This window comes from Octopus bimaculoides, chromosome 6 (genome assembly GCF_001194135.2).
Source record: "Octopus bimaculoides isolate UCB-OBI-ISO-001 chromosome 6, ASM119413v2, whole genome shotgun sequence".
In the NCBI taxonomy this organism is placed as follows: domain Eukaryota; kingdom Metazoa; phylum Mollusca; class Cephalopoda; order Octopoda; family Octopodidae; genus Octopus; species Octopus bimaculoides.
The window spans coordinates 1,176,427-1,185,063 of NC_068986.1; the positions used below are offsets into that span (position 1 = coordinate 1,176,427).

At 33.6% G+C, this 8,637-nt stretch overlaps 1 protein-coding gene across 3 annotated transcripts in view; it reads right to left on the reverse strand.

Annotated features, from left to right (window-relative positions):
- The window catches only part of LOC106881512 (uveal autoantigen with coiled-coil domains and ankyrin repeats protein), a 128,689-nt gene that overhangs the window by 79,185 nt on the left and 40,867 nt on the right, over positions 1-8,637 (reverse strand). Inside the window, exon 1 of one of the 3 annotated variants that reach the window (XM_052968533.1) lies at positions 4,243-4,437. The exons of the other annotated variants lie outside the window; for them this stretch is intronic. The gene's annotated coding sequence lies outside the window, so the exon portion shown is untranslated. Of the gene's footprint in view, positions 1-4,242; positions 4,438-8,637 lie in introns of those variants that run through there. 3 annotated transcript variants of the gene reach the window in all.

An 8,637-nucleotide genomic window follows, 5' to 3' on the forward strand; every position in this document is an offset into this window, starting at 1 on the left:
TATATATATATATATATATATATATATATATATATATATATTTATATGCTCTTAACAAGATTTGTGTAAGTATTGGAAATCAGATTAGTTTAATAAAAGTTAAAGATATTAATATTCATCAAATATATATATTATTTCATTGTTTCAGTATTATAGTTTTAATTATTATATATATGTATATAGTTTTTTTATTTAGTTCTTGGTTATTTATAATTTATTTAATTACTAAATATTTAAATTTTATTTATTGTCTATACTATAAATTGCAGTGTTCTTGATTGCTTGATTGATTGAGTGTTGGCAGATCCACTCAAGAACGGTGCAGTGGAATCGCATGAAATTCAGCACAGAGCGGCAGCATGGAACGCTCATGTTCAGGAGATTTTTATTGCCCTCCAACTCCCATGGTTACCGAGATAATCGATTATTACTTTTTAAGATAGGAATATCCCATTCAAAGTGGGGAGGGGCGATTTTGTTGCCTTTCCCATGCGCGAAATTTTACGAAAAACCAGCACAATAAAGATTATTTTTTTCCAAGTAATGTGGCTGGGTTTGTTTTTCGAAAATTTTAATCAGAGGCACAGAAAAAAAATAATTTCAATTTTTTGTGCATTAAAAAAAAACAAGCTATAGCTTACGCTCTTTCTAATTACTATGTTTTTTTAACTTCAGTTACAAATGTCTTCAAACGTCGACATTCAAACAACTTTTCCATATTGAGACAAACGGACTCTGCACAATTGTATCCATCCAGGAACACGTTTTCAATAATTGAAATTCACAATTCTAATCAGTGTACATGAACGTCCACCCTATGATTGATCTTGAACAGTTTCGATTAAGATTCTTGTGTCGCCAATGCAACAACCGCACTACCATATATTTTTCTTTTAAGGCGAGGTTATACCACAAATAAGGTTCCGTGACTACATCGGGCTATGGGTACACACATGAAGTTAGTTTTACAATATCGACCTGCAAAATCCTTAGCATCGTATTGTTTTTGGGTTGTTCTTACTTTTTTTTTGTTTTTGGAATTTTTGTCTTTTTTATTTTTAGTTCTTTTTATTATTCAAAATATACATAGGAAATAGCCTTTAACCAAATCTACCACACTTCCCGAGTGAAACCTGGAAAAACAGCTAGTAATGAATATTTTGAATATAGGTGTCTGTTGTTGTTGTTTGAACTAGATATATCTCTGGTCATTTGAAATAAATATCTTTTGTGGGGTTAGTTAATATATAAAGTTTGTTTGAATATTAGAGAAAAAAAATCTGATCTTAATTGTTATATACAGTTATATTATATATATTATATATATATCATATAAGCTTTATCTACTTTGAGCTCTCTGGTTAAAAACAAATTATTTTACATTCACACAAAGTTTCTAAATTCTTATTATGTAAATAAAATGTAAAATATGTTTGAAATAACTACTTATAGTACACACCTGGTGAAATAAGATCCATGCTGAGATGATACATTTAACCATATCAAAATTATAGAAGTATGTTTATAATTCCAATTCTGTCACAGTTTTCGGATAATCAGATTTATTTCAGTAATCTTGATTCACACTGTGACACACATAAAATAAATCCATCAAAAGTACAAGTATGCAAATTAAGCCGTCCAAGTTAATCTAATTTATGATTGCTTTATATAATCCTTTAGTGGTCTATGGTTTTATTTGGGAATGAGCAGTCAACAAACTTTGAAATGGACTGTCAGGAGACTCCCTACTTTTTTCACATATTAAAAGCATAGAAAGATTGTGTCTATATTCCTATTTCTCTTGTAGCTAGGATTACTCATAAATAAATGTGTGTATGTGTGTGTGTGTATGAGAAAGCCTAACTATCAAAGAAATAGGAATACAGACACACTGTTTCTATGTTTTTAATATATATATTACTACAGTTATAGATTTTGTCAATATTTTCCTTCTATTAATATATTTTAATTATATCTATTTTGTCCACAGTTTTTTTTTTTCTTCTATTTGCAAAATTATATTTTATTGATTTGATTTTTATAAAAGAAATATTGATTTCTAACAGGCACAAGGCCAAAAATTTCTGGAATGGGGTATAGTCAATTGTACTGAACCCAGTATTTGACGGGTAACTTTATTATAGGGAGATGGCAGAATTGTTAAAGGTATCATACAAAATACATTGTGGTATTAAATTACTGCTCCTCTGCTTTCTGAGTTCAAATCCTGCTGTTGTCGATCTTGCCTTTCAGTGGTCAATAAAATAAAGTACCAGTCAAGTACTGGCTCAATATATATTCATATAATCCTTCCTACTATAGGCACAAGGAACTGAAATTTTGGGGAAAGAGTTGATTTTGAGGGTTGGCTGAAAAGTTCATAGGCCGACCAAGATGCTCTCATGGAATGTGACTGAATGAGATTTATTTTTCAATAATAGTCCCCCCTTGCAGTTCACACACTTCTTCCATCGGTGTTGCAGTGTTTTGATCCCATTGGTGAAGATGTTTTCATCCTGTTGGTCAAAAAAAAAATAATCAACATAGGCTCAGGAGTGGCTGTGTGGTAAGTAGGTTGCTTACCAACCACATGGTTTCGGGTTCAGTCTCACTGCATGGCACCTTGGGCAAGTGTCTTCTACTATAGCCTTGGGCTGACCAAAGCCCTGTGAGTGGATTTGGTAGACGGAAATTGAAAGAAGCCCATCACATATTTATATGTATATGTTTGTGTGTCTGTGTTTGCTCCCCATTGCTTGACAACTGATGTTAGTGTGTTCACGTCCCCGTAACTTAGCAGTTTGGCAAAAGAGACCGATAGAATATAGGCTTACAAAGAATAAGTCCTGGGGTCGATTTGTTTGACTAAAGGCAGTGCCACAGTTAAATGAGTGAAAGAAGTAAAAGAAAAAGAAAGACAAGAACAGCAGATGTGACATCATCACTTCTGTGATGATGATGATCAGATGGGGCTAAATTAGGAGAGCAGGAATGATGGTCAACCAGTTCAAAACCACAGTCATGCACAAAAGCCATTGAAACCAAGAGCCTGTGTACTGGAACATTGTCCTGACAAAACAACACCCCTTTCATTAGTTTTCCTGAACATTTGATTTTGGTAGCCTTTCTGAACTGCCTCAGTAAGTTGACATTGTACTCTCCATTGACGGCATGTCCCTTTTGAAGATAGTCAATGAACACAATCCCTTTTGCATACTAAAAAACTGAAGCCATCGCCTTCCTTGCACATGAATTGACTTTGGCCTTCTTTGGAGCAGGTGAGGAGTGGGTGTTTCCACTGCATGAATTGTCTCTTTGTCTCTGACTCAGAGTGATGAGCCCAATACTCATCCTGGTTTAGGAAACCTTCAAGGGGACCAGCTGGGTCTGCTTCAAAGAATGTCAGATTTCATGATTTGATCTGCCTGGTGTGCTTTTAATTAAGTGTCAGAAGACACAGCACCCACAGAGTAGAAATCTTTGTCATGCTAAGTTCATTATGCAGAATATTTTCTCATCTCTCTTATGGGATATTATACTAATAGCATTGGCTGTCTTAGTTATTGTCAATCACCTGTCATCTGTCGGCATGTAGTGAACATGATCAATGTTTTCCTTGATGGCGGTAGCTGCAGGACATCCAGACCTTGGGCCATCTTCAACACTCTCCCTTCCCTTCCTAAACTCAGCTGCCCACTTTTGCACTGTTGCTAAAACTGAAGCATTATCCCCTAATAGCAACCATATCAGTATGAATGTCCTTGGGGGCTAAACCCTTTTTCTGTAGGCTCTTGATCACTCCATGATGCCAAATTTTGTCCAATTTCTAGAGAAGTTACTATCTGTCACTTTTGTAATCTTCTTTGAACAGTCAGATGTCAGTTTATCAGGAACAAAACAATGCAGTTATTAATAAGAAGGGTTGAAATTAATGCATGCAAAAATTTCACGTGTCTAGCATAATTCCTTCATAATCAGCCTATGAACTTTTCAGCCTCACCCTTGTACATTGACTCCTGTGTTCAACTTGTACTTATTTCATGGAACCCCTAAAGAATGAAAGGCAAATTCAACATTGGCGGCATTCAAACTCACAACATAAAGACGGATGAAATACTGCTTAACATTTTGTGCCGTGTGCAATTGATTCTGCACAACTTGCCACCTTAATTTAAATTCCTGCAATTCATCCAAGACTATGATAGAAATCTGAGTAGGATATGCAGGAGGACAACTTACCTTTAATTTTCAACTCACAGCAAGGGGGAAATTACAACCACTAACTTCTCCATTCCATCTTAAACCTCACGAAACCTCATCTTAAACCTCACTGGTCCTTGGTTGTGAATGGAATTATACCAGAGTGAGGAGGATGAAAGGTAAAGTCGACTCTGATGATGTTTGAATTTAAAAGCCAAAGCAACATGATTAACTGCCACAAAGTATTTTGCTGGTTACTCTACCGATTTTGTCAATCCGCTGTCTTGCTTATAAGAAATATTGAAATGAAAAGTACATATATAAAATAAGAGAAAAAGGTGAAATAAACAAACAAGTCTAATAAATATCATTGCGATAGAAACATCTTCCCACACCAAGTCGTTCGTTTTTATTTGCGAGGTCATTCAACTTCAAAGCATTGATGAAAAGTCAATTGTCTCTTCTTTCTTTTCTACTAACGCTGCCTGATTTATTTATTATTTAATTTTCTGATCAGTCTCTTTTCCTCTGCTAAGCAGATCTCTCTCTCTCTCTCTCTCTCTCTGCTTGATTTTAAGTCTCCAATGGACACATTACATATACATACACATCTCACACTGAGAAATAGACACACATACAAACAGTAACACAGAGAAACACACACTCGCATACACGATTATACTGAAAAGCTAATTCAGAAACACACACACATAAACATCATCCCACTCATAAATGAAACAATTACACCCACAAAATAGAGAATAGACCAGTACGTGGCCGAAATTTTCTTTATAAATTTGGTTGTTTTGAATATTTAAGCCTGTTTACTGTGAATCTGTTTTGGTAGGGCAGTTTAAGCTCGTTCTAAAAGGTCAATGTATTGTTATCAATACTCATGTTAGCATATGAGATTTGTGTAAAACGAAACTATTGCTTGTAATTTGTTTTTTTGGTTTCTTTTAGACCTTTATTTTGTCTTGTCTTCGTTGTTGTTTACTACTGTTCTTTCAATTTTCTGTCAATGTAACTAGTTTTAATGAAACAGGAGGAACTATCCCTTTTTCTAACATAAAGACAGCTCGCTATATTTAGCTGCTGATTCTTGTAAAAACATCGCCTACGCTAAATACACATTATACAGTTCTTTTCAAGTTTCTTCTTGAAGTGTTGTTGTTGGTTCACAAAATTCCGGGCGTTATTTTAATGAATATCAAAATTATTTTTCACAACTTGAAAATTGTATTCTTTGTAGTTTTTTAAAAAATTTTTATTTTCTTTATAAGAAATAATTAAGTTCTTCAAAACATTTTGGTACAAAATTATAACATTGCTGAATTATATCATTATAATATGCTTTTGTCTTGCTTCAGTCATTGAACTGCAGCCTTGCGAAAGTACAATCTCGATTCAAACAAATCGATGCCAACGCTTATTTTCGAGACTGGTAATTATTCTGACAGTCTCAATTGCTCATTCGCTAAGTTACGGGAACATTGACAAAGTTGACAATAGTATGATTTTAAATCAGAAAGTACAGAACCAGAAGTTAATTCTGCAAACCATTTTGACTAATGCTCTGACAGTTCTGCTCATCTATTAGTTACTATAAACATTTGATATACTACTATTGTTTCCTTCTATGAGACTTTCTTAGAAGTAGCAGTGTGGTAAAAAAGCTAGCATCCTGACAACGTGGTCTCAGGTTCAGTCCCACTGAATGGCACTTTGGGCAAATATCTTCTTTTATGAGTCCTAGGTTGACCAAAACCTTGTGAGTGGATTTGGTTGAAGGAAACTGAAAGCTGCCTGTCGTATATATATATGTATATATATATATATATATGTATATATATATATATATATATATATATGTGTGTGTGTGTGAGTGTGTGTGTGTGTGTGTGTGTGTGTGTTTGTTTGAGTCTCTTTGTCTTGACATTGTTGTTCATGAGTGTCATCAGGACACAAAAAATGTTCTTTTGTCACTAATCTTCTATAAAAAAAAACAAAAAAAAAACATGTATGGCCATGGAGGACTATTACCTTGCTTGGATATAAGACAGGGTCGGCAACATGAAAGGCATGCGGCCGTAGAAAATCTGCCATATCAAATTCCGTCTGACTAAAGCAAGCATGTAAAAATGATTGCTAAAATGATGATGATGATGATGGTCACAAATAATTTACAATATTTTTTATCATTGCATTGTCTTATGAAAAATATAAATAATATAAATATATCTATAAAAGATTGTCTTCAATTTCATTCCATAGTTAAAGCATCATATAAATATTACCAAAGCAGAATAATATTATAGATTATTATCCATTGAATTAATATCTTTGACAATATATTGATTTCCATTTTCACCAGTTGCAAGAGTAAAATTATATGAATTATTGGTGCAGGCAATGGCTTTGTGCTAAGAAGTTTGCTTCTCAACTACATGGTTCCCAGTTCAGTCTCACTGTCTTGCACTTTGGTTAAGTGTCTTCTACTTCAGAAGCTTCTCATATATATGTATGTGTGTGTGTGTGTGTGTATATACATACACACACACACACACACACACACACACGATTAAATAAATGACAAGGAAATAGGAAATTATGGAATGAATTTCATTGGCTTACAGCCTATTCTGCTATAACATTCAGTGCAACCAGAGCTGAGTGCTTGTGCATCACCTTACACCATCCTTTGAGCTTGAGGAAGCTATAAGGTGATGCACAAGCACTCAGCTCTGAGATCACTGCATCTAATAGCAGAAACAACTGTAAGCCAATAAAATTCATTATGTAATTTCCTACTCATTTGTCATTTATTTAACCACACACACACACACACATACACACACACACACAAACACACACACACACACACACACACACAAACACACACACACACACACAAACACACACATATATCCATGTGTGTGAGGCTTTGTGCCTTTGTCGCCCAGCATCACTTGACTACTAGTCTTGATGTGTTTATGTCCCTGTAACTTAGTGGCTCAGCAAAAGAGACCGATAGAATAAGCGCCAGTCTTAGAGATAAGTACTAGGGGCAATTTGTTTGCTCAACACCTTGAAGGGGATGTCCCAGTGAATCTGCATTCCAATGACTGAAGCAACAAAAACAAAAGTAAACAAATAAAATGTAAAACCCAACTGAAATGAACCCACTGCAATTACTGATACTTATTTTACTGAGAAGAATGAAAACCAGAAGCAACACCATCAACATTTGAATTTAAAAAAATGATTAAATAAAATACTGCATTACAGCTTTTTTTTTTTTTTTTCCTTAATTTGAATGTTTCACTGTTTCTGCCAAGTCATTGCCTTAACCATGACAATGTATTCAAAATTAAATTATCAATTGGTTTCTTAAAAATATTTTGATTTACAAATCTTCCATTGATTACACAAATATTATTATTTTTTTTTCTTCATAGTTACAGTTGTACAGAGTGAACCGAACTGTCAAAGAATATTATATAAGACTTTATCTCTTGTTTAAACATCTGCCTACAAGGAATCTTTATTGATTATTGATAATTCAAGACATTGATTAAGGATTTTTTTTTTCATTCTTTTTTTTTGCATTCTTATCTCTTTCCATTTTGGTGTTTCCTTTGAGGCAGTCTAGACATATTGAACATTGTTGCTAAAAGAAACATGGAATTCTTTGAAAGAAGGAGGAAAAAATTCCTACACCTGGAATGTTGCAGGAAATCTTATTAAAAGATCAGAAGAAATTCTACAAGAAAATATTAATCTTTATATATTTATCTTTTTTTTTTTTCACTTGTTTACTCTACATTTATATTTTTTCTTTTTATATACACTTTTAATTTTTTATTATTATTTCATATTCTCATAAATTAATCCATCCATTGAAAATTAAATTTAAAAAATATGGCTTCAATACTTTCAAGGAAATTAACACAACACATGTTTTTATTTCCTTGATTTTTAGCTCTGATTTTATCAAAACATTTTTATATACATATTCTTGATATGATAAGTATTTACAATGACTATATGAGTAAAATAACCATTTACCGAGACAAACATCAAAACAATGATACCAACATCATCATTGTCATCATCATCATCATCATCGTCATTGCTGTCATCATCACCATCATCATCATTATTGCCATCATCATTGTCGTCATCATCATCATTGCTGTCATCATCATCACCATCATCAATTTCTAAGCAAGGTTAATATTTACCAGAGTCAGACATGTTTTCCATGGAAGACTGGAAACAAACAACATCACTTGTATGACAGTGATGCTCATTTACAACCATCACATGATGTCAGGACAAGAGTACACATTCACACATATGTGCATACATTTATACATGTATTACACACACACACACACACACACACACACACACACACACACACACACACAC